This window comes from Chiloscyllium plagiosum, unplaced genomic scaffold (assembly GCF_037043375.1).
Source record: "Chiloscyllium plagiosum isolate Xiang-an unplaced genomic scaffold, Cpla_swu_hap1 HiC_scaffold_30, whole genome shotgun sequence".
Classification (NCBI taxonomy): domain Eukaryota; kingdom Metazoa; phylum Chordata; class Chondrichthyes; order Orectolobiformes; family Hemiscylliidae; genus Chiloscyllium; species Chiloscyllium plagiosum.
In genome coordinates this window covers 47,625,473-47,652,483 of record NW_028270168.1, presented here as the reverse complement: position 1 = coordinate 47,652,483, position 27,011 = coordinate 47,625,473, and the positions used below count along the sequence as shown (strand labels likewise).

The 27,011-nt window shown below is 42.5% G+C and overlaps 1 protein-coding gene and 1 long non-coding RNA gene across 7 annotated transcripts in view; one reads left to right on the top strand and one right to left on the bottom strand.

Moving 5' to 3' along the window:
- Window positions 1-11,317, bottom strand: part of ponzr11 (plac8 onzin related protein 11) — a 35,581-nt gene extending 24,264 nt beyond the window's left edge. The window contains exon 1 of one of the 2 annotated variants that reach the window (XM_087976923.1): window positions 11,177-11,317. The gene's annotated coding sequence lies outside the window, so the exon portion shown is untranslated. Of the gene's footprint in view, window positions 1-9,737; window positions 9,890-11,176 lie in introns of those variants that run through there. The other variant, XM_087976925.1, reaches the window with a different exon arrangement.
- Window positions 9,866-27,011, top strand: part of LOC122563749 (uncharacterized) — a 31,484-nt gene continuing 14,338 nt past the window's right edge. For all 5 annotated transcript variants that reach the window (XR_015752174.1, XR_015752173.1, XR_015752171.1 and 2 more), the window contains exons 1-2: window positions 9,866-10,048; window positions 23,152-23,889. This is a non-coding gene — a long non-coding RNA (uncharacterized LOC122563749). The remainder of the gene's footprint in view (window positions 10,049-23,151; window positions 23,890-27,011) is intronic.

The window sequence follows — 27,011 nt, the reverse complement described above, 5'->3', positions numbered from 1 at the left end:
CCGTTTTCCAACCCTTTTCAAATTTGAGGCACAGTCATATAAAACTTCAAACATCAACTTGTTTTCTCTCTCCACAGTCAGTGCCAGACCAGCTGAGTTTCTCCACATTTTCTGAGTTTATTTCAGATTTCAAGGACCCACAGTGTTTTGTTTTTATCTGTGTTTAATTCATTGTCTCTTTTCTTCCAGTTACACCTACCTTGAAGAAATTTTTATTCTTCTCCCCAAAACCATTTCCAATATAAACTTTAGGCTTTTTCATTTTCATTGCTTTCTGTTTCCCTCCAGGTACTTGATAAAATATTTGCCAAAACCCACTTTCATAGCCGAATCTCCCCCCTCAGTGACTGTCTCTGGCTCATACTCACCTCACACAAATTTAAAATGAACTTTCATGTTTTGTATTTCAAACCCACCCAGATTACAGATTTGCTCTGGGAACCCTCACAATCTATTCTCTGTCAACAGCATGAAACCCCTCAGTTTTCCAACCTCTTTCAAATTTGTGGAAGTTCATATCGGACTCAAAAAGCTAACTGGTTATCTCTCCACAGGGGCTGCTAAACCAGCTGAATTTCTCCAGCATTTTCAGTTTAGATTTATTATGCAAGAATACTCAACACAAAATTGGCTTGATGGGAGAGGGCAGAGGGTAGTGGTGGATAGTTGCTTTTCAGACTGGAGGTCTGTGACCAGTGGTGTTTCTCAGGGGTTGGTGGGGGGTCCACTGTTGTTTGTCATTATTCTAAACAATTTAGATAAGACTTTAGATGGCATGATTAGTAGGTTTGCAGACGACTCCAAAATTGATGGTATAGTGGAAGGTTATCTAAGATTACAAAGGGATCGTGTTCAATTGGGCCAATGGGCTGAAGAATGGCAGATAGAGTTTAATTTGAAATAAAGCGCTGTTTTGCATTTTGGTAAAACTAACATGAGAAGGATTTATGTAGTCAATGGTAGGGCTCTGGGGAGTGTTGTTGAACAGAGAGACCTAGAGGTTCATAGTTTTTGGGAAGTTGCATCAGAGGTAGATGGGCTGGTTAAGAAAGTGTTTAGCACCCTATCTTTCATTGCTCAGACCATTGAGTATAGGGGTTGGGACTTCAGGTGGAGGTTGTACAGGATGTTGGTAAGGCCACTTCTGGAGTACTGTGTGGTTCTGATCACCCGGCTACAGGAAGGATATTCTTCAATATTAGAGGGCCAGAAAAGATTTACCAGGATGATGCTGTGACTGGAGGGTTTGAGTTGTCAGGAGAGGCTGCATAGACTAGGACGTTTTCCACCGGAGCATAGGAGGTTGAGGGATGACCTTACAGAGGCTTATAAAATCATGAGGGACATAGATAAGGTGAATAGCAAAGGTCTTTTTCCTAGTGTGGGGAGCTCAAAACTAGGGGGCATATATTTTAGGTGAAAGGAGAAAGATTTAAAAAAGACATGAGGGGCAACTTTTTTACACGGAGAGTGGTCCATATGTGGAATGTACTGCCAGATGAAGTGGTAGATGCAGATGCAGTTACAACATTTAGAATATATTTGGATAGGTGCATGGATAGGAAGGGTTTAGAAGGATATGGACAAAATGCAAGCAAGTGGGATGAGTTCAGTTTGGGATATCTGGTCAGCATGGATGAGTTGGACCAAAGGGTCTGTTTCTGTGCTTAATGACTCTATAACTCAATAACAAAGGAAAAACTCAGAAGACCCAATGTTCTGTGCAGTTTCCTCTGTGTCTTTTAAGTTTTGATAATTGTTAAAAATTAGCTTTGAAATGTGGATGTTAAGTTGAATGCAAATAAAAATAATTTACAGACCATTAAACAAGTGAAGGAGTGTTTGAAATTGCAAGAGTGACAAACATTTTAAAAAGTGACATTCAGGAAAGAAAATGTGAGTATCTTCACCATTTGATGTTGCTGAAAAGGTACAAAGATCTTCACTCAAGAGAAAGTGGAGGGCAGCAGAAAGTATGGTGTCGTCAGATGATGAATGTCACAGAGCAGTTGGTGACAAGCTACCAAAGATGTCTGAGAACGCCACAAGACAGGTGAGTTTGCCAAATCATGACAACAGGCTTCCTGAGAGCTACAAACAGCACCAGCAAATCACACAACACATCAGCTTTGATGAAGAGTTATCAAGAATCAAAACATTAGCTTGCTCTCTCCCCAAATGGAAGCTGCCTGCCCCACTGTGATCTCCAGCATTTGTTGTTTTCAGTCGAGTCATAGAGATCTACAGCATGGAAACAGATCCTTCGGTTGAACACATCCAGGCCAACCAGTTATCCTAACTTTATCTAGTCCCATTTGCCAGCATTTGGCCCATATCCCTCTGAACCCTTCCTATTGAATATAGCCATCTAGATGCCTTTTAAATGCTGTAATTGTACCAGCTTCCACCATTTCCTCTGGCAGCTCATCCCATACACACACCACCCTCTGCATGAAAATGTTGCCCCTTAGGTACCTTTCATATCCTTCCCCTCTTACCTAAAACCTATGCCCTCTATTTCTAGACTCCCCCACTCCAGGGAAAAGACATTTTTTATTTACCCTATCCATATCTCTCATGGTTTTATAAACCTCTATAACGTCACCCCTCAACCTCCAACGCTCCAGGAAAACAGCCCTAGCCTGTTCAGCCTCTCCCTATAGCTCAAATCCTCCAACCCTGGCAACATCCTTGTAAATCTTTTCTGAACCCTTTCAAGTCTCTCAACATCCTTCCGATAGCATGGATTCCAGGATTGCATGCAATATTCCAAACGAGGCCTAACCAATGTCCTGTACAGCTGCAACAGATGAAATGGTAGATACAGATGCAGTTACAACATTTAAAATATATTTGGATAGGTGCAATTCCTGTACTCAATACTCTGACCAATAAAGAAAAGCGTGCCTTCTTCACTATCCTATCTACCTGCGACTCTACTTTTAAGGAGCTATGAACCTGCACTCCAAGGTCTCGTTGTTCAGCAACACTCCCTAGGACCTTCCCATTAAGTGTATAAGTCCTGCCCTGATTTGCTTTTCCAAAATGCAGCACCTCGCATTTATCTAAATTAAACTCCATCTGCCATTCCTCAGCCCACTGGCCCATCTGATCAAAATCCTGCTGTAATCTGAGGTAACCTTCTTCACTGTCCACTACACCTCCAATTTTGGGGTCATCTGTAAACCTATTAACTATACCTCTTATGCTCGCATCCAAATCATTTATATAAATGACGAAAAGTAGTGGACCCAGCACCGATCCTTGTTGCACCCCACTGGTCAAACGCCTCCAGTATGAAAAGCAACCCTCAACCACCACCCTCTGTTTTCTACCTTTGAGCCAGTTCTGTATCCAAATGGCTAGTTCTCTCTGTATTCCATGAGATCTAACCTTGCTAACCAGTCTCCCAATAAGGAACCTTGTTGAATGCCATACTGAAGTCCATATAGATAATGTCTACTGCTCTGCCCTCATCAACCCTCTTTATTACTTCTTCAAAAACTCAATCAAGTTTGTAAGACATGATTTCCCATGCACAGAGCCATGCTGACAATCCCTAATCAGTCCTGCCTTTCCAAATACATGTAAATCCTATCCCTCAGGATTCCCTCCACCACTGGTGTCAGGCCCACCAGTCTATAGTTCCCTGGCTTTTCCTTACCACCTTTCTTAAATAGTGGCACCACGTTAGCAAATCTCCAGTCTTCTAGCACCTCACCTGTGACTATTGATGATCCAAATATACCAGCAAGAGGCCCAGAAATCACTTCCCTAGCTTCCCACAGAGTTCTAGGTTACACCTGATCAGGTCCTGGGGATTAATCCACTTTTATCCATTTCATGACATCCAACACTTCCTCCTCTGTAATGTGGACGTTTTTCAAGATTTCACCATCTATTTCCCCACATTCCCTGTCTTCCATGTCCTTCTCCACAGTAAACACTGATGCAAAATAGTCATTTAGTATCTCCCCCCTCTCCTGCAGCTCCATATATAAGCTGACTTGCTGATCTTTGAGGGGGCCTATTCTCTCCCCAATTAACCTTTTGTTTTTAATCATGATTCGGAGATGCCAGTGTTGGACTGGGGTGTACAAAGTTAAAAATCATACAGCACCAGGTTATAGTCCAACAGGTTTAATTGGAAGCACACTAGCTTTCGGAGCGACGCTCCTTCACCTGATGAAGGAGCATCTCTCCGAAAGCTAGTGCTTCCAATTAAACCTGTTGGACTATAACCTGGTGTTGTGTGATTTTTAACTTTGTTTTTAATGTATTTATAAAATCCCTTTGGATTCTCCTTAACTATATCTCATGTCCCCTTTTTTCCCTCCTGATTTCCCTTTTATGTATACTCCTACTGCCTTTATACTCTTCTAAGGATTTACTCAATCTCTGCTTTCTATACCTGACATATGTTTTCTTCCTTTTCTTAACCAAAACCTCAATTTCTTTAATCATTCAGCATTCCCTATACCTACCAGCCTTGCCTTTCACCCTAACAGGAACATAACTCTCTGGACTCTCGTTATCTCATTTCTGAAGGCTTCCCATTTTCCAGCCGTCCCTTTACCTGCGAACATCTGCCCCCAATCAGCTTTTGAAAGTTCTTGCCTAATACCGTCAAAATTAGCCTTCCTTCAATTTAGAACATCAACTTTTAGATCCAGTCAATCCTTTTCCATCACTATTTTAAAACTAATAGAATTATGGTTGATGGCCCCAAAGTGCTCCCCCGCTGAAACCTCAGTCACCTGCCCTGCCTTATTTCCCAAGATTAGGTCAAGTTTTGCACCAATGTTCCAGGATACAAATGCTGTAGGAAGGATAGAAAGGAGGGAGGGGGGCAAGAGAGGAGGGTGAGTGACATTTTTGATAAGAGATAGTATTACTGCTGTAGTTAGAGAGGATATTCCTGGGAATACATCCAGGGCAGTTATTTGGGTGGAGCTGAAAATGCAAAAGGGATGATCACCTTATGGCAGTTGTATTATAGACCCCTTAACAATCAGCGGGAAATTGATAAACAAATTTTGGAAGGAGATTTCAGTTATGTTTAAGAATAATAGGGTGCTTATGATAGAGGATTTTAACTTTCCAAACATAGACTGGGACTGCCATAATGGGAGAAAGTGAGGACTGCAGATTCACCTGGATGAAGAGCTCATGTTCGAAGCGTCAATTCACCTGCCCCTTGGGTGTTGCCTGACCGGCTGTGCTTTTCCAGCACCACACTCAGGGGCTGCCATCGTGTTAAGGGTTTAGATGGAGAGGAATTTGTTAAGTGTGGATGAGAATATTTTCTGATTCAGTATGTGGATGTCCTGCATCTGCAGTAACTTACTCCTGCTGGTCCAAATTGCCTCATTTCTGTGTTGTAAATACTATGCAATTTCCTATGTTTTGGTCTGGAAATAACCCATCCTGATCTCCCACTTCTAATTGCTGTTTCACTCGGATCAAACTGGGCCATGATAGTCCAGGCGTGTTTGCCTTCAATGTTTACTATTTAGATGTAAGCATATGAAGCAATTCTTTGAAGCAATTATCAGTTGGTAACACACTGTCTCTGAGTAAGTATGCAGTGGTTTTGACTCCCAATCCAAGCCAGGTGGCCACAAAAACTAGGTTAATTTGTGTGTGAGACTGAAAGAGTTAATACTGAGGAGTGACATAAGCACCATCCATTATGATGTCATATGGATCTACAAAGGAGTTGGTTCTAACATTCAGGTCCTCCTCAGTCATGGAAGTCTATCTTAGCATGTAATCTCTTGCTAGTTGGTAACATCTGATAAATGACCATTGTTCATACAAGATCTTCTTTCAGTTTGACCATTAAATGTTTTCTTTTCAACAATAGACTAAGTAGGCCCTGTGGATCCCAACACATACACACCAAACTTGCCCCTTGGTGAGGATTAAACTCAGTTTAACGCCTCATACAATTAACACTCAAATTGGTTACTCAGGAAGCACTGCACGCCAGATGAGATATTAAAATGGGACCCTATTTGCTTTCTGAGATGCATGTCAAGGTTGTGTGATATCATTTCAAAGAAAATACGGGGGATAAATATTTCCCTGGCCAGGACTGATGAAATTAGTCCAGGAGTTATGGCCATTTTCTAAGAAAGAACAAGGGGCTGTATTCATTGGAGGGACATGTTTCAAGGGCACCAAACTGTAACGATTACAATGGGGCAGGATATAACCCTGACCTCAAATGGATAAACACACGAGTCATGGAAACAAGATTTTTAAATCATCAAAGAAATACATATCTCTGATGGTAGAGGTGGAGTACTTTTTTTTTCTCAGTTCAACTATATGACAACCACAAATAACAGCGTTCAATACCTGAGAACGGTTCATTTTCTGGTGAAGTGTTAGAATATTTTCTGCAAACTTGTTTGGAAATGTTGCATCTTATACTAAAGCTATAGCGCCAAATGTGTGCAGGCATTTTGCTTTCTTACTCCCAGTTGGAACAGTGACTTGGATGCAATGGCTCAGGAGTACAGGAGGAAACATAAAACAGAACAGCCCAGGACAGGCCCTTCAGTCCACTGTGTCTGTATCAACCATCATGCTAATCTGAACTAATCCCATCTGCCTGCACATACAGTCATAGAGTCACACAACATGGAAACAGATCCGTCAGTCCATGCCGACCATAATCCCAACTAAACTAATCCCACCTGCCTGAGCTTGGCCCAAACATCCCTCCAAACATTTCATGTTCACGTACTTATCCAAACATCTTTTCAACATTGTAATGGTACTGCATTCACCACTTCCTCAGGAAGCGTATTCCACACACGAACCACTCTCTGTGTAAAATAGTTGCCTCATGTCTTTTTAAAATCTTTCTCCTCTCACCTTAAAAAGTGTACCCCCTAATTTTGAAATCCCTCACCCTGGGGAAAAGACACCTACCATTCACCTCATCTATACCCATCATGATTTTGTAAACCCCTTTAAGGTCATCCCATAACCTCCTGCACTCCAGTGAAAAAGTCCCAGCCTATCCATCCTGTCCTTAAAGCCTAAACCCTCCATTCCCAGCAACATCCTGATAAAGCACTTCTGAACCCTCTCCAACTTAATAATGTCCTTCCTATCACAGGGCAACCAGAACTGTACACAGTACTCCAGATGGGGCCTCAATAATGTTCTGGATCAGTGGTGCTGGAAGAGCACAGCAATTCAGGCAGCATCTGAGGACAGGCAAAATCGACATTTCGGGCAAAAGCACTTCATCAGGAATAAAGGCAGAGAGCCTGAAGCGTGGAGAGATAACCTAGAGGAGGGTGGGGGTGGGGATAGAGTAGCATAGAGTACGTGGGGTAGCCATGGGCACACGTATGGGCCCCAGCTATGCCTGTCTCTTTGTTGGCTACGTAGAGCAGTTGATCTTCCGTAATTACACCGGCACCACTCCCCACCTCTTCCTCCGCTACATTGATGACTGCATTGGCGCCACCTCGTGCTCCCGCGAGGAGGTTGAGCAATTCATCAACTTCACCAACACATTCCACCCTGACCTTAAATTTACCTGGACCATCTCTGACACCTCCCTCCCCTTCCTGGACCTCTCCATCTCCATCAGTGACGACCGACTTGACACTGACATTTTCTACAAACCCACCGACTCCCACAGCTACCTGGATTACACCTCTTCCCACTCTACCTCTTGCAAAAATGCCATCCCGTATTCCCAATTCCTCCGCCTCCGCCGTATATGCTCCCAGGAGGAGCAGTTCCATCATAGAACACACCAGATGGCCTCCTTCTTTAGAGACCGCAATTTCCCTTCCCACGTGGTTAAAGATGCCCTCCAATGCATCTCGTCCACATCCCGCACCTCCGCCCTCAGACCCAACCCCTCCAACCGCAACAAGGACAGAACACCCCTGGTGCTCACCTTCCACCCTACCAACCTTTGCATAAAACAAATCATCCGCCGACTTTTCCGCCACCTCCAAACAGACCCTACCACCAGGGATATATTTCCCTCCGTACCCCTCTCCGCCTTCCGCAAAGATCGTTCCTTCCGTGACTACCTGGCCAGGTCCACACCCCCCTACAACCCACCCTCCCATCTTGGCACTTCCCCCTGCCACCGCAGGAACTGTAAAACCTGTACCCACACCTCCTCCCTCACCTCCATCCAAGGCCCTAAAGGAGCCTTCCACATCCATCAAAATTTTACCTGCACATCCACTAATATCATTTATTGTATCCGTTGCTCCCGATGCGGTCTCCTCTACATTGGGGAGACTGGGTGCCTCCTAGCAGAGCGCTTTAGGGAACATCTCCGAGACACCCGCACCAATCAACCAAACCGCCCCGTGGCCCAACATTTCAACTCCCCCTCCCACTCTGCCGAGGACATGGAGTTCCTGGGCCTCCTTCACCGCCGCTCCCTCACCACCAGACGCCTGGAGGAAGAACGCCCCATCTTCCGCCTCGGAACACTTCAACCCCAGGGCATCAATGTGGACTTCAACAGCTTCCTCATTTCCCCTTCCCCCACCTCATCCTAGTTTCTAACCTCCAGCAACACGATCCCCTTGACTTGTCCGGACTTGTCCGACCTGCCCAGCTCCTTTTCCACCTATCCACTCCACCCTCTCCTCCCTGACCTATCACCTTCATCTCCTCCCCCACTGACCTATTGTACTCTATGCTACTCTCTCCCCACCCCCACCCTCCTCTAGCTTATCTCTCCACGCTTTAGGCTCTCTGCCTTTATTCCTAATGAAGGGCTTTTGCCCGAAACGTCGCTTTTGCCTGTCCTCGGATGCTGCCTGAATTGCTGTGCTCTTCCAGCACCACTGATCCAGAATCTGGTTTCCAGCATCTGCAGTCATTGTTTTTACCTCACTAATGTTCTGTACAGCCTCAACAAGACACCCCAACCCCTAGAGGGGAAAGTGAGGACTGCAGATGCCAGAGATCAGAGTTGAGAGTGGGGTGCTGGAAAAGCACAGCAGGTCAGGCAGCATCCAAGGAACAGGCGAATCGACATTTCAGGCAAGAGCCCTTCATCAGGAATCCTGAATCCAGATTCCTGATGAAGGACTTATGCCTGAAACGTCGATTCTCCTGCTCCTCAGATGCTGCCTGACCTGCTGTGCTTTTCCAGCACCACAGTCCTGACCCTAACCCCTGTACTCAAAGGTCTGAGCAATGAAGGCAAAAATGCCTTGTTAACCACCATGTCTACTGGTGATGCAAACTTCTAAGATTAATATACATGGTTCGTGTTTCCCTATTCTCTGTCTATCCATTTGTCCATCTAAATGCCTCTTAAATTTTGCTGTTGTAACTGTTTCCACCTCCTTCCCTGGTAGCACATTACAACTACACTCTGTTTAAAACATGTTCCACATAGATTCTCAATAAACCTTCCCCTCCCCCACCTTTAATTTCACCCGAGAGTTGAATATTTCAACTGAAAATGCTCATGTTCTTCACAGCAAGATAAACACCTCTAAGCCACATAAAACTGAACCACAATCTTACAGCCAGTTTGCACATACACACAATCACGTAAATGAACAATAATTGTCACCAACTTCGAATCCATGTTCTCAATTTTTCATTTATATTTATTGCGATAGATGTTTGATAATTTTAAAAAGTGACAAACTATAGCAAAATCATTCCATTCCATTACTTAATCAACTGACAATATTTTAGTTAGATACAAAACACAAATTACTTACGTTACAAATAAGGAAGTCAACAGTACAAAGATTTTTGCAGCACTAAAAACCTTTACCAGTCAATCCACGTATGTCAAATCACATGATCTACTTCATGAACCCTAAAGCTTTGTACTTCTACCTTCTCTCTCTCACTAGGATTGGAGAGTTTGAGTTATAAGGAGAGGTTAGGTCGGCTGGCACTTTTTTCTTTGGAGCACAGGAAGTTGAGAGGTGACCTTATCATGTTTGTCACATCATGAGGGGTATAGATATGGTGAATGGCTGGTGTCTTTTCCTGAGGATTTCAAGACTGGGAGCATATTTTTAAGGTGAGAGGAGAAAGATTTTAAAAAGACATGAGGCGCAATTTTTTTTTAACAGCAAGTGGTTAGTATGTGGAAAGAAATTCCTGAGGAAGTGGTGGATGCAGTTATGATTACAACATTTAAAAGACATTTGGATAAGTACATAAATAAAAAATGTTTGGAGGGACTTGGGACAAGCATAGGAAGGTGGGACTATTTTAGTTGGAATTATAGTTAACATTGCCTGGTTGGACCAAGGGGTCTGTTTCAGTGCTGTAAGTTTAGCATTGGCTTAAATGCGTCTGTGATATTTGACTCCACCACACAATGCTTTCTAGCATTATAATCATCCTGAGTAGAACTTTCCCCTGAGCTCCAAAGTGGATTTGCTGATGACTTTAACTTGTCTTTATTATAAAAGCTACTTTTGAATTCTGAAAAGTGGAAAGGTCAACTCTATGTTTGCTGAATCAAAACTTTTCAGAATTGTCCAGCTCGCCATTGAAACACTGACTTGCTTCTCCCATTTCTTAAAGCAAAGGAATCCCAACGTGCTGAATATAAGGCTGAGCCTGCCACACTTGGAAAAGAATCCTGCACCCGTTAAGAATGGTTGTGACCCAGTGCAGATGTTGACTGCACCTTCCTGTATTCTCTGAGCAGGGCAGTGTGAACCGGCAAAGGAGTAAATGAAGCAAAGCTGCTGTTCTGAGTTTGCTACATGGGCGCTGAATTAGCTGATCCAGCTAGTGCCCCCAATTTGTCACTGCCCCCAATTTGTCGCTGCACAATCAACGATCATCCCTGCTTCAGACAATGCAATGATTTTAGCTGGAAATTTAGTCAGTGAGTGTAAGGACAAGATTTGGCTGTGAAACCTTCTCAGATAATTTCCATTCCTCTGGATGGAAGGCTGTTAACTCCCTTTGGAATCTGAATTCCTAAGTAACATCCTCAGCACAGAACGATAAAAGCTGGTGGGGTGGGTGGGGTGGAATCAATTCAGCAGCGACTTTGCACCTAAGGTTTGACAGCGACAGACTGTGCTTTTACGCAATAAGTTGTTAAAAAAAGCAGGATGAAATTAATCTAAACGAATAACGGTATCGAGAACAATCATATGCGTTAGTTTCAATCAACTAAATGACTTACTTTTAGAAACAGGAGCGATTTCTGTTCTGTACACTCAAACCTTTTCTGTCCGAAGTTGCGAAAGCGAAAAACGGGAAGTTTAGCGAGTAGAAACCAATTAGCCACTAACTGATCTCAGCTCTGGTCCAACTAACGTCAAGATCAGTGTGGTGCTGGAAAAGCACAGCAGGTCAGGCAGCGTCCGAGGAGCAGGAAAATTGACATTCATTCCTGATGAAGGGTTTCTACCCGAAATGTCGATTTTCCTGCTCCTTGGATGCTGCCTGACCTGCTGTGCTTTTCCAGCACCACTCTAATCTTGACTCTGATCTCCAGCATCTGCAGTCCCCACTTTTATCTGGCCCAACTAGTCCATGCTGACCTATCCTAAATTAATCTAGTCCCATTTGACAGCATTTGGCCCATATGCCGCCAAACCCTTCCTATTCATATACCCATCCCAATGCCTTTTAAATGCTGTAATTGTACCAGCCTCCACCACTTCCTCTGGCAGCTCATTCCATACACACACCACCCTCTGTGTGAAAAAGTTGCCCCTCAGGTCCATTTTAAATCTTTCCCCTCTCATTTAAGCCTGTGCCCTCAAGTGTTGGACTTCCCTACTCTGGGGGATAAAACTTTGGCCACTCATCCTATCCATGCCCCTCATGATTTTATAAACCTCTATAAGGTCACCCCTCAGCCTCCTACACTCCAGGGAAAACAGCCCCAGCCTGTTTGACCTCACCTTTGAGGTTAAAACCTTCAATCCCCGCAACATCCTTGTAAATCTTTTCTGCACCCTTTCAAGTTGCACAACGTCTTTCTATAGAGGTAGACTAGAATTGAACGCAGAATTCCAAAAGTGGCCGCACCAATGTTCTGTACAATCACAACATGAGATCCCAGCTCCTATACTCAATACACTAACCAATGCAGGCAAGTGTGCCAAATGCATTTTTCACTGCCCACTTTACCTGTGACTCCACTTTCAAGGAGTTATGTCCCTGTATCCCTTTGTTCAGCGGCTCTCCTATCACTAAGTGCATGAGTCCTGCCCTGATAGACCTTACCAAAATGCAGCACCTCGCATTTACCTAAATTAAACTCCATTTGCCACTTCTCGGCCCATTAGATAAAGGTCCCATTTTACTCTGAGGTAACCTTTTTCACTGAGAACTACACCACCAATTCTGGTGTCATCTGCAAACTTACTAACCCTTCCTCCTATGTTCACATCCAAATCATTTGTTTGAATGACAAAAGCCATGGACCCATCATGGATCCTTGTGGCACACCATGGTCACAGGCCTGTAATCCAAAAAGCAATCGTCCTCTGTCTCCTACCTTTAAGCCTATTTTGTATCCAAATGGCTAGCTCTCCCTGGATTCCATGTGATCTAACCTTGCCAACCAGTCTACCATGCCTTGCCTAACTCTAAATAGACAACATCCACTTCTCTGCCTTCATCAATCTTCTTTGCCACTTCTTAAAAAAACTTCATCAAATTGGTAAGACACAATTTCCCACGCACAAAGCCATGTTGACTGTCTCTCATCAGTCATTGCCTTTCCAAACACATATAAACCTTATCCCTCAGAATCCCCTCCAACAATTAACCCATCGCTGATGTCTATTTTCCTTAGTGCCTTTCTTAAATAATGGCACATTAACCACGCTTCAGTCTTCCAGCACCTCACTTGTGGCTATCTAATGGGATAAATATCTCAGCAAAGGGCCAGCAATCACTTCCCTAACTTCCCACAAAGTTCTGAGATGCACCTAATCAGGTCTCAGGAATTTATCCACTTTTGTGCATTCTAACATATCCAGCACCACCTCCTCACTATTATGGACACTTTTCAAGATATTGCTGTTTATTTCTCAAAGTTCTCTAGCAATCTGTATCTTCTTGATATAAATACTGACACAAACTAACTCATACACACCCAGTATAGCCATGTTTGCATCATCCTAATCCATAGAGACCTTGTCAGAGAGTGGTGCATAATTCATACACGCTGTACCTTGCAACCTGCTCTGTATGGGCACTCTTCAGTTTTCCTTCATTTATTTTGCTATCTTTTCAAACACCACAAAGAATGACTCAACATCCTTTCACTCAAATTTTGGTAGAGCCTGCCCAAATTTAGATATTTTCTTATTGGACTTCAGATTATGCCTAGGGCTTTCCTCATCGCAGCCTAATTCCAATCGCAATGGAAGATCTTCAATTTAGTAGCCAATGGGTTGCGGTTAGGTCTTTGCTTGAGTTAAGCATTCTTCTTTTTAGAGTATTTACGTGCTGTTTTCCCATTCATGGAGGATAAGAAAGACAATCTTTAATTGCAGACTTTCTGGATGCCTGAATTCAATTGTCCCTTCTCAGGACTGTAACTTAAAAATACAAATCCTGTTGCTTGACAGTTTTTCAACCCAAAGGCATCTGATGCCAGCTTACCTCATAAAATCTCAAATCTACTTTCTCTAAAAGTTACCTGATCTTATGTAACAATAAATGAAAATCACACAGAGCTACTTTTGATCACTGAGTTGCAAAAGATTTTTAAAAAGGTATATTCTCTGCAGTTCAGTGGTGTCCAAACATTTATTTTTTCCCAGTTCATATTCCAAAGAAGACACATAGTCTTTATAACTGTGACCTTTTCAGTCTGAGTTATTATGAGGGCTTTTTGTGTATTGGTGTGAGTTTGTCAATTACTTTAAAAGCTGTTGCTAACATGGGCCTGTTAACCTGTTAACCTGTGCCAATTTAAACATAATGGTTGTTTTGACATTAATACTTTCCATATGTTTTGAGCATTTATAACTGAGCGAAGATGATTTTTGAAGACATTGTTGACTTGCTCAAGTTCTGCGTAGGTGTGAGACCCAATGCTCCATGCATCAAGCCAAGTACAAAAGGTATGTTACTGTCTGACTGCATCACCCAATGGAGGAGTTACTTAATTTGTAAATGTATCCCTTGAAAACCAAAAGTATTCCATGAAAATCAGCCAGTAGTCATTGAGAAAATCTGAAAATCAGCCCTTGGGGAAATAAAATATTATCTTGAACCCTGAGAGCTTGAATAGATTACACTATGAGATGAAGATTATAGAAGGCAGAACAGTCCCAACAGAACTAGATGCAGAAGAATTCTAACTGGTATTTTTTAAGGTTGCCAATGAATATGAGGTAAAATAATAGAAGCAAAGAAATAGTAACTGGATTGTTGAAGAGAGTTTGGAATTTGTTCTGAGCATCCACTTTTACAAACCTATATTTATGTGTCATAGGACAAGCATAGGGCCTCCTAAGCTAACTGCAAAACTTTCAGGACTGTGTCTATTTCTTGAGGCACAAGTGAATCCCCAGTTAAATCCCATGGTTGTGATTTTGTACAATTAAATGAAACAGATTCAATTAAATACACAGTACCCAATGCACACTTTAATCTAAAATACAAATACTTCCACCATAACCCATTTAAAGGACACAAAGGTATTGATTTCTGTTCAGATCTGGTATACCCCATTCTATCAAACACTATCTTTTTCAACATTTAGAACTAATCCATAACACTGCTACCTTTATCCAGCTTGAACCTCTAATCCCCTTTATCTATCACCTCAGTGCTCACAGTTCTGCATTAGCTTCTAACCTGGCGCTGCTTATCTTTTAAATTCTCATACTCATTTGTAAAACCCTCCATGGCTTCACCCATCCCTATCTCTATAATCTCCTTCATTGCCAGGACTCTCCAAGACTCCTGCATTCTTCCAATTAATACTGCGGAGTTATGGGTTCAAATTCCATCAGAGCAACTGGTGGAATTTAAGTTGAGTTAAGAGCAATCTGGAATTAAAAGCAGGTCTGACCAATGTTGACCATGAAACTATCACCCATTGTCATTAAAATCCATCTGGTTCATTAATGTCCTCCAGGGAAGAAAATCTGCCATCCATACCAGTTCTGGCCTCCATGTGACTCCAGACCAAATGCCACATGGTAATGACATATTCAAGTAGCTGATGAATCTGTTTCTCAAGGAAGAAGAATTAAAGGAATTATGTCAAAACTTGCAGGACCCTGTTGAAAAAGGTATATTTGTTTGTGAAAAACCAGTTCTGCATGTGAGAAAAACCCAAATGGAAAGCAGAGAAAGCTGAAAGTAGATTTCATAAGTGAAGGAAATGATTATATTTATTTATTGGTTTTTATTTCCATGAGAAAGTCCAAAATTCATCACAGTGGGTGGTGCAGAAACATGATAATGGCCCCTCCAAGGGTGAACAGAAAAGGCCACTTCTTTTGACTGGACAAATTTATAATTACTGCTAAAAAGGCAGCAAAAAAGTAAAGGGGAAATTACAGATTGTTGGAGCAAGGAATGATTAATGTAGACAGTATTGCACTTCTTTGAAGGAAGTTTGGATAAGTAACTGAAACAGAATAAGACACATTATTGTTGTGTTGCCATTGCCTTACCAGACCATAGGAGCTGCTGTCACATTCAAGAGAAGTGACTGGTGGTGATTTAACCTGAGGACCACCAGACTTCAGGTAAGGGAAAAGGTTGAGAAGGAGAGTCCTTCATGGTAACCTCAAACCAGTGATGGGAATTGAACCCATGCTGTTGGCATCACACTGCTCTGAAAACCAACAATCCAACTGAACTAAACCGCTTCCCACTTCACACACATAGCCATTGAATGAGGGAGTGGGAGTGAGATTGCTTTTGAATTACTCTAATAAAGAGCCATTTTTTTGTGTTGTTAACTTGTTACAATAGACTGAAGGATGGAATTCTATCAGATTCTAAACAGAAGAATATTTCAATATGTGGTCAGTTCAAATTTTCCACAGTATATAATCATAATGTTATTCTTCAGACCCAAGTTGTAAATAGAAGTAATTCAAGGAGCAAAGAGTATTTGGAGGGAGGGATGAATTCTACTTGTACTGTAATGTCTTCACAGGTCAGAAAGTTTGAAGGACAGTTGGGTGTGCATCGTAAAAGTTACAGTCTGTCTATGCCATAATGTGGTGACAACCTCGAGCTTAAATAATTTTAAAAGAGAAGAAGAAACATGATGATGCATTAGTTCATTCTTCCAGTGTAGCATCCAGCCTCAATTTAATGCCTCTTACGGCTTTCAATTTGTTGAAAATGTAGAATTATATGGGAAGAAGCTATCCTAACGGACGATAAAACTCATGGTTTTTACGCATATCAGTGAAAAACATAAGATTTTATGACTTGAAGATGAGGCATACTGGACTGAAAGTGTTAACTCGGTTTTTCTCTCCACAGATATTGTCAGAGCTGCTGAGTTTCTCCAGCACTATCTGTGTTTTATAAGGCATGGGCCATGCAACCCTCTGCACCAACCTTTCACTTGTGCTCCCTCTACCCAATATCTCTCCCTAACCTTTAATACCCTTCATAATTAAAACTCCATTCAACTTTGCTCATTTTACTGACTGTGCATGTTTTGAAGCTTATCTTGCTTTCAACACTGACCAATGGACTACAAGGTGATTTTTTTTTGCATGCCAGAAATAATCTGGCTATTTGCACTGAGTAAAACATCTTCATCTAATTCTACCTGACATTGCTGCTGCTACTACTATATCTCCTGGGCAGGTTCAGTGCAATAAGTGGACAACCTCATGTTACCTTCTCGAGCTTTGATTCTTCTCAAGGGACAGCTGGATTTTCAGGTATGATGTCCCATGAATCCAAAAGTTCAGGAACATCCAAAGTTTTAGATTCGAGTAAATGAATAGCACATATGCTAGTTTACTTTTCTGTAACTATATTCTGAAAGAGGACAGTAAACCAGGGTAAATATTGAAATGAATCAATATGTCATCACAGATATCTAATTTAAAAATAGTTTATCTGCCATTTACTTTAATCTCTTTAATATCAAATTTCATCTTGTCAGTCTATATCATTGAGGGAGTGAAATTCTTGCTGTTGAGCTGTCACTCCCCCTAAGGAGAGTTCACTCTGTTTGTCTATGTCTAAACTTCCATCTTGGTGGTTCAGTACTGTCTTATTTTACACATTCTTTCTGAATGTTTCCAGCTTCATTTTGAGGTGCAATGTTGCAATGCTGGGACTGATATGTATTTGGTGTCTGTTTAATGAAGGATGCTTACAACTGTAAAAGCAGGTCTGCCTGATAGAAAGCCATAATTGTTACAATTTATGTACAAAGCCTGTATAATTTAGTTTTTATTATAGCAAATTTTAGCATTCATCTGGGCATCTTACATTGTATTTTCTTAGCCCCAAATTTATATGGAGGACAGTAAACCAGGGTAAATATTGCAAAGAATCAATATGTCATCACAGATATCTAATTTAAAAATAGTTTATCTGCCATTTACTTTAATCTCTTTAATATCAAATTTCATCTTGTCAGTCTATATCATTGAGGGAGTGAAATTCTTGCTGTTGAGCTGTCACTCCCCCTAAGGAGAGTTCACTCTGTTTGTCTATGTCCCTCCTGTTGGGTCTCCCACAGGAAACTCTGGCCTGTGTTTGATTTTCTGTTTCACTGCAGCAGACTGACCCTGACATCCCTCTAATGTACTCACAACTCACGATCAAACTGGTTGGCTTGGGTACTCAACAGTGGAGTTCCTTCATGGCTTACACCGTGCCCAGTTCCTTTATGCACTTGCTAGTAGTATATTTTCTGATTACGTGTTTCAACTTCATCTCTTGTGATTCTGGGATACTTTATTTACCGTAGTTGATTGATTTCTTCCTGCGACTGTGTACTCTGGCACGGATCTTTTCCTATACTTTATTCAGCTTCTGGTTTGACTCTGCCATTTGATGGTTTAGTGTCTAGATATGCCTTATGCCCATCACAAGCTACTCACTAGCAGAATGCTAACCGTTCTGTACTTGCCCTGGCACTGTTGATGTGGAAAGTGCCATGCTCATTATTAGGCAACTTTCAATTGTTGCTTTAATGATTCCTCAACTTATTGCATTTGACACCCACTTCCTGTTAAAGGAACTGAACTGGATTCAGGGCACAGAGGTTGTGTTAATATTTCCAAACTGCATTTCCCACAAACCATACTGAAACCAATACTCTGAAGTAAAGCAAAAAGACATTTTGGTGCAAGGAGTCCACACGGAGGCCATTGCAAAGTGAAACCTAACATTTGGAAGATAGGAGGGAGAATTTCAAGGGGGAGGCTACTGTCATTCCAAGGATTCTGAATGGGAGTAATACTGGGAACAAGACTGTAATCTGGGCTCATGCTCATAAGGAACAGGCTTTGGTCATGTGATCCAGTAATACCACTGGGGATGGGGGTGTGGGGTGAGGGTGGATACAGAGGTGGGGGTGGGTGCAGTGCTTGGCTGCTCTGTGACATCATTCCTAAGTGCTGTGTGATTGGATCCTGGATCTTTTGTGATGTATTTTGTAGACAGGTGTGTTCCCTTGGTTACCCCCCAACAATGGCAAATAAATATAGGAGGAGCTGGGAGGAGAGGACAGAGTCCATGAGTTCAGTCCATACCAATACAGAATACAGGGCAGTTCCCAATTGCATTCTTGCATCCGTTCACTCATGCATTAATACAAAAGTTGGAACACAATGCAAGGACAATGTAAAGCAGACATTCATGAGTGTAGCAAAAGATTGCATATTGGATGTTTAAAATTATATCCCTGTACAGAATCACACCCGTAAGTATGAGCATTTGTATGTTCATAAATTAGGGGCATCCTAATCCAAAGTAACACAAAGTAAGTTATTGAACCAAGTATCATTAATTGAAAACATGTTCGACTGATATAACAGATGAATTTTATCTCAGGAGTATCCCAGGCTGAGTTCTGAAAAATGAGAGAGAAGACAAAGCATCTTCACACCAACTGGAATTGAAGAAATATCTCTTGATTCACAGAGGAGACCTAGTAGGACCATGATTCTTGGTGTCAGGGACAAGATGAAACGGGAAGATTCAACAATGTTTCAAGAGGTCTATTAAGAGTGTTCTCATCCAGATTTCGCCACAGTCAGAATCAAACAGCCAGTGGATGTTGGCCAACATCTACAATAAGGTTTGTTTTTGAATACAGCTGTTTACATTTATCTTGCTCATGCATCATCTATGGGTGCTTGACATTTCAAGGATTTTGAGCCAATATTCAGACCATTCTGAACCTGTTTGTGTCCTCCATTTGGTAATGTCAACTGTAAACTGTGTTTAACACATGTTTGCTGATTTTGCTGTCCTTAACCAATCAATCTCAAGAGCTTTTACAATATATAATCGAGTTGTACTTGTCCTGGGAGTATCTGATGATCATTATGTCCAAAAATTGGGAATGTTTGAATGCTCTAGTGCTTGGCCTTCCACCTTCCACATTTGTGCTTATACCTTAACTGATGCCCAATTTGCAGTTTCCATTTATCCATCACCCTACTCATTCAGCTGATATGATGGTGATGGATAGAATAAAAAAGGTTCAACCAGGAGTTGGAAGGTATGAGACTTTACTTATAAACCCATCAGGATTTTGTTAGAGTGTCCAAATGAAGGATTGACCATTTTTCTTTATGATATCACTTGGAGATATGTTTGCATCCCTGGTTACCCACAAACAGTGTGAACATTTGGTGTAATGCATAGCAAGTTTACTTGTGGGATCAGGGTTAGGGTTAAGGTTACATGCATGTTGCTGTCTGAAGCTATGGATAGTGATGGTAAAGGCTCCAATGTTCTTTCCATTCCATGGCCATCCAAAAATCACTCCCATTCTTATCCTTAGCACATGTAAGATAGATTTACAAGCTGATGCTCAACTTTTTTGTTTTGCACTCCCAACTTGTTCAGAGGTAGGACTTAGTGCTGGCTGGAGGGTGGGTTCCTTGCCCATCGGAGGACACTCCCACAATGCAACACCAACCACTCTCCCACAGCTTGTTCTTCCCAACCCGTATCCCTGGGCAACCCAGCTTCTGGCCAGACCCTGCCACACTGGCCCACATACAATTTCCATCCTTGTCTCAAGGCTCAATGCCTTGCCCCCAGCCTCACTGTCATCCAAAAAAATGGCGACTGCACCCGAGGCGGGGGTGGGGGGGCACTGCTGGGATACGAATGCTGCCAAGCATCTGACGAGCTGGCAGCTCAAGGCGGCAGGGTGTCCTAATAGTAATGGCAGACATTCCATCTTAAACCAGTTAAATGGCATTAATCAAGCAGAGCCAGGGCTCTCTCTGCCTCTTACCCAAGAAGGTGGATGCGCAATCAGCTCCGAGAGCATAACCATCTTGTGTTCAACAGGCATATCATGCTTTAGATTATAAATTCATAGAAAATAAAGCACAGAAGAGGCCATTCAGATTATGATTTCTGCAGCAGTCCTTTAATGCAGATGTCCAATTGATATCTGTGTAAATTCTTCCCCTCCAAGAAATTAGCTAATTTTCCTGAACGTTGATACCAAACTTTCCACTATCTATCTGGATAACAAGGATATTATTTAAACTGATTTTGAACATTTCTATCAAATCTCCTCTGACCTTTCTTTGTCCATTCACATTCCCAGTACCAACCTGAATGTGTTGCATAGACAGAGATTGGCTTGAGACTGTGATATAGTACAATCACAGGAGAAGCCCCTGGAATGAAGTACTAACTTTGGAGGAAGATTATTGATCTTTATAACACCATTCAAGAATGGAGGGAGAGTGAAAATGGGATCTAGAGTGGTTGGGAAAGTGATCCATTCTTTCCTCAAGAAAGTCCAACCAAGTTCTTAGGAGATCAGTACCAGAGAGTATCATGTGTCAATGGAGCTGTAAGAGCTGATGTCATTGATCAACTAATTTAGAAAGCTTTCACAATATACAATGCATAATTTATAATTTCAATTTAGGAGATTGTGTTTGACAATCATATTTGAGTTTCTTGAGAAAATAACTAGTTTATAGGGTAGCTCTACTACACTTGGATTTCAAAAGAAACATTCAATAAGGTGCCACACAAGATGCTAACACACAAGATAACTGTGGGCTGCACAGTGGCACGGTGATTAGCACTGCTGCCTCACAGTGCCAGAGACCCGGGCTCAATTCCCGCCTCAGGCGACTGACTGTGTGGAGTTTGCACGTTCTCCCCGTGTCTGCGTGGGTTTCCTCCGGGTGCTCCGGTTTCCTCCCACAGTCCAAAGATGTGCAGGTCAGGTGAATTGGCCATACTAAATTGCCCGTAGTGTTAGGTAAGGGGTAAATGTAGGAGTATGGGTGGGTTACGCTTCGGCGGATCGGTGTGGACTTGTTGGGCCGAAGGGCCTATTTCCCCCACATTGTAATGTAATCTAATAAGATGGAGATGGGAAGAATACATCTGCATCAGCAGATAATTGGTTAATAGGCAGGAAGTAAAGAGTAGGGATAAACAAAACAATTTCAAGTTAGCTGTCGATGATTAGTGGAGTGCTGGAAGGATCAGGGCTGGATCCTTGGTTAGTACAATCCACATGAATGATCAGCAAAGAGACAGAAAGCAAAATATCTTGGTTTACTGATGATACATACCTAGATGAGAAAGTATGCTTTGAGGAGGGCACACATGAGTTACAAAAAGTTAGCCAGATTAATTCAGTGGCCAGCAAAATGATAGATGGAGTTATTTACTTTGGTCATAAGATTGGAATTCAGCTATGGAACTTAGAAATGTTGATTGCCAGAGGGATTGATGTACTTGTACAAGGAATACAGAGTTAGTATGTGTGACAATGCTGCTCCTTTAACAAGGTTATGTTGTCCTTGTTTTTTCTTTCACGAGGGGTTGTAAAGTCAGAGGTTCTGATATGTCTGGGTTAATCTACTGAGAATGCTTTTAAGTCTTTCTTTAAAACCTTGTACAAGGGGAGTGGCCAGTTCTCCCAGCTCAGCTTTTCTCTGGTTTGATTTGGCTTAAGAAAGCTGTTTTGTTTGCAGCTGCTGGTGAGGTTTTAGCTGGGAACCCTGAGAAGCTGCTGAATCCGAAGAAACATCTCCATGTTGATCCTCTCTCTCTCTGACATCGCTCCTTTAAGAACCTGTGTTCAATTTTACCTTTTTTGCCCAGAGGGTATTTTTGGGGTGTTGTAAGTATTTGGAACAGCATCATTAAGTTGCAATAGAGTCAATTGGGTTTTCAAAAATATTATGTTGTTCTATATTCTATTCTCTTTTGTTTGTGCATAGATAAATTCTGCGTTGTTTAAAACCGAATGGTTGGGCCAGCTGTATCACTCCTGATCCACACACTATCCACCTGCTTTCAAAAACCAGAAACATTAGGGTCTGGGCTACCTTCTTCAAGGGGCATGACCTGGTCCATAACACATGCAGGAACAGCAAGTAGTTCAGAAGGCAAATGGCATTGACCTTTATTGCATATTAGAGTACAAGAATAAAGACGTCTTGCAGGCGTTAATGAAGCCACATCTGAAATTATCTTTGTGGAATTTTAATGTCTTAAGAAGGATACACTTGCATTGAAGGCAATACAGATTGTCCATGTGATGAGAGGGTTATCCTATGCTGATAGAACGAGAAAATCCAGCTTGTATTCTGCCGCGTGTGGAAGATGAGAGATCAACTATAAATATGCTGAAGGGACTTGGAAGGGTGGGTATTGATTGATGGTATCCCCTGGCTGGGGAATCAGAAAGATCAGGGAGCAGACTCAGGATAAGGGGTTGATTAAATTTAATGAAGTTCTCTGACCCTGAGGGTGGGGGGTACTCTATCATTGAATATATTTACGGCTGAGACAGAGAGTTTGTTCTCTCAGGGAACTGAGAGCTATGGAATTGTGTGGGAAAATGGGTGTGAATCTTAAGACCAGCTAAGTATAGCAGGCTTGGTGAACCAACCAGTCTGGTAGATACTAGTTGATTTCTGCTCCCATTTACTTTATTATTTACTTGTGGTTGTTTTTGGCATGTTGCAGGTACATGACAACCAACTGAACGAATTTCCCACCCATGACCTCGTCAATTCTCTTCAAAGATTTCTGGGACTGTGGAAGACACAACAGACGGGCAACAAAGAGGGAGGACTCAGGGAGTCGTCAATCAGTTGTCTCTATCTGTTGCTGCTCCGAAGCTGATGGAGAGAAGGATATAACGGCAGTTCTGCAGCAATGAAATATTGATCAGTAGGAAGATCCAAATTGTTAGGCGCACAGTGACATTTGATCCCATAGGAAGGGAAGAAAGATGGAATGAAGTGATCTGTAATAAATGGAATGTTGAAGCACGAATGTTACCGAATTGAACAAGCAAACCAATTACTCTCAGTCTCATAATATTTCACGACTGCTTATGGAGTGGGTTGTCCCAATGAGATGGCTATCCTGTGAAGCTCACCATTTGTTCCTGATTTGTTTAGTTCAGAGTTAGTTCCTTTGGGTGTGTCAGTTAGCTCAGTTGGCTAGAGTGGGCTACAGAATGGAGTTAATGGGTTCAAGCAACATACAGGTTGTGGTGGTCTACTTCCTCTTCTGACTTTGATTTGATTTATTGTTGTCACATGTACCTAAGTATGGTGAACATTATTATTTCGTGAGTAGAAGCAGATCATAACATACAAGGACAGACCGAGGCATACAGAGTTACAGCTGGACAGAAGGTGTACAAAAGCTAAATCAACATTAGATTTGCAATGTGAGAGGTCCATTCAGCAGTAGGTAAGAAGCTGTTCTTGAACGTGTTGGTTCGTGCATTCAAGCTTTTGTATCTTCTGCCTGATGGAAGAGGTTGGAAGAGATTATAACCGGGGTGAGAGGGGTCTTTGCTGATATTGGCTGTTTTTCCACGGCAACAAAAAGTGTAGATGGAGTTAATGGAGGGCAGATTGGCTTACGTGATGGACTGATCCTGGCATCAGAGAGTCAATACACCATTCTGATTTTTCGCTACTAGCCACAGAAACGTCTATCTGTGCCTCTGACGAGAGAGTCCCTAACATAATCGATCATTTAGAACCTGACGTACCCCTTGTTACATTAGAGCCAGTCCTGATACCAGAAATGTGGCTGTTTGTGCTACAGTCCCCTGAGAGTGCATCACCCCCTACCTTTTCTAAAACTGCATACTTGTTTGAAATGGGGATAGCCAGAGGAGACTCCTGCACTACCTGCCTCTCTCTCCTACCTTTCCTGGCAGTAACCCATCTACCTGACTGTATCTGTGGCTTTTCTCCCTTCCTATAACTACCTTCCATCACAACCCCAGCTCGTGTAAATTCCTCATTGCCTCAAACCGCCACTTCAACTGATCCATGCAATCTGATAGGATTTTCAACCAAAGGCACTTCCTGCAGACATAATCATCAGTAACATGGAAATTCTCCAAAACCTTCCACATTTGACAGGAAGAGTACATCATTCTGCTAAAGGCCAACTTTGCACTTTAACAATCTATAGACCCAGAAAATAGCGCCATCTTACTGCTCTAAAAAATTCTGTTCCAGGATAAATTAGTAGCTATGTTTTATATTTTAAAATTATAATCAAGGGACAGATCTCTATAAAACATATAACCAAAAAGAACCCAGTATACTCATTATTAAAAGAAAGACTTAAAAACCATGCACTTATCTGCTCTTGTGCTCTAAGCTCTCCTACAAAGGTTTCTCTAAGGTCAGCTGGGAATTTCACTGTTTGTCAGAGATATAGAGCATGAAAACAGTCCCTTTGGTCCAACCCGTCCATACCGACCAGATATCCTAAATTAATCTAGTCCCATTTGCCAGCATTTGGCCCATATCCCTCTTAATCATTCTTATTCATATACCCATCCAGCTGTCTTTTAAATGGCAGTTCATTCTATACATGCATTACCCTCTGCATGAAAACGTTGCCCTGTATGTCCCTCTTAAATCTTTCCTCACTTACCATAAACCTATGCCCTCTACTTTTGGACTCCTATTCCCCAGGGAAAAGATCTTGACTATCCATGCCCCGTGTGATTTTATAAACTTCTATAAGGTCACCCCTCAGCTTCTAACACTCCAGGGATAACAGCCCCAGCCTGTTCAGTCTCTCGCTATAGCTCAAACCCTCCAATCCTGACAACATCATTGTAAATATTTTCTAAACCCTTTCATGTTTCACAACATGCTTCCTACCGCAGGGAGAGCAGAATTGCATGCAGTATTTCAACAGCGGTCAAACCAATGTCCTGTACAACTGCAACATGACTTGCCTCTCCCTACACTTGGGGATAGTAAAGACTGCAGACACTGGAGAGTCAGAGTGGATAAAGAGTGGAGCTGAAATAAGCACAGCAGCTCGGGCAGCATCACAGGAGAAGGGGAGTCGACATTTCAGGTTGGAACTTTTCATCAGGACTGGAGAGGGGGAAGGAGGCTGCAAAGTAAATAGAGGGAGGGGGGCAGGTGGAAAGGTAGGTGGGAGAGTCTTAGGTGAATGCAGGTAGGTGGTGATTGTAATAAGTCAGTGAGAAGGGTGGAGCAGATAGGAAAGAGGGAAGATGGACAGGTTAGGTAAGGTTAAGGGGGCAATGCAGAAAGGGAGGGCTGGATCTCGGATGAGGTGGGGGGCTTGGGGAGATTTGGAAGCTGGTGAATTCTATGTTAAGGCCATATACTTGTCTTCTCCCAAGGCAGAAGACGAGGTTTACTTCCTCCAGCTTGTGTGTGGCCTTATTTTGACAGTGGAGGAGGCCCAGAACGGACATGTCTGGGGAATGGGAAAGGGTGTTGAAATGGCTGGCAACCAGAAGATGGGGTTGATTGGAGCATTGATGTTCCCTGAACTAGTCTCTGCGCCTGCCTTGATCTCTCCAGTGTAGAGGAAACCACATCGGGAGCAAGGGATGCAATCAATCAGGCTAGAGGAAATGCAAGTGAATCTCTCCCAGACTTGGAATGACTCTTTGGGGCCTTGGATGGAAGAGGGGAGGGTGTAGGAGCAGGTGTTGCACATGCTGTGGCCACAGGGGAAGGTGCCAGGAGATGGTGGTGGGGAGTGTGGATCTAACCAGGGAATCACGGAGGTAATCATCCCTGTGGAAAGTAGATATGCGTAGGGAAGGAAATATCATTTTGGTGATGGTGTCAGACTGCAGGCAGTGCAAATGGTGGGGGATTTGGAGATTAGTGGGGTGGAATGTGAGGACCAGGGGTCTCTATCCTTTCTGTGGTTAAGGGGTGAGGAGGGGGGAGTGGGGTTTGACGGCAGAGGAATGGGAAATAGAGGAGATGTGGTTGAGGGCATTGTTGATCAAGGGGGAGGGGAAATTACTGCCCTTGAAGGAGGAGGACATCTAGGATGTCCTGAAGTGGAATCGGTCATTCAGGGATCAGAGATGGTGGAGGCAGAGGAATTGGGAGAGTGGGATCACATTTTTGTTGGGGGGGGGCGGGGTGGTGTGGGAGGAGATGCAGTCAAGGTAGCTATGGTTCCTGACAAATCTTCCTACACCTATACTCCTCTACTCAATGTACTGACCTATAAAGGAAAGCATACCAAAGGCCTTCTTCACTATCCTATCTCCCTGCGACTGCACTTTCAAGGAACTATGATCCTGCACTCCAGGTCCCTTTGTTCACCAACACTCGCTAGGACCTTACCATTAAGTGTATAAGTGTTGCCCTGATTTGCCTTTCCAAATTGTTACACTTCACATTTATCGAAATGAAACTCCATCTGCCACTCCTCGATCCACTGGCCCATCTGATCAAGGTCCCATTGTACTCTGATGTAACCTTCTTTGCTGTCCACTACATCTTCAATTTTGGTGTTATCTGCAAAATCACTGACCATATCCCCTATGTTCACACCCA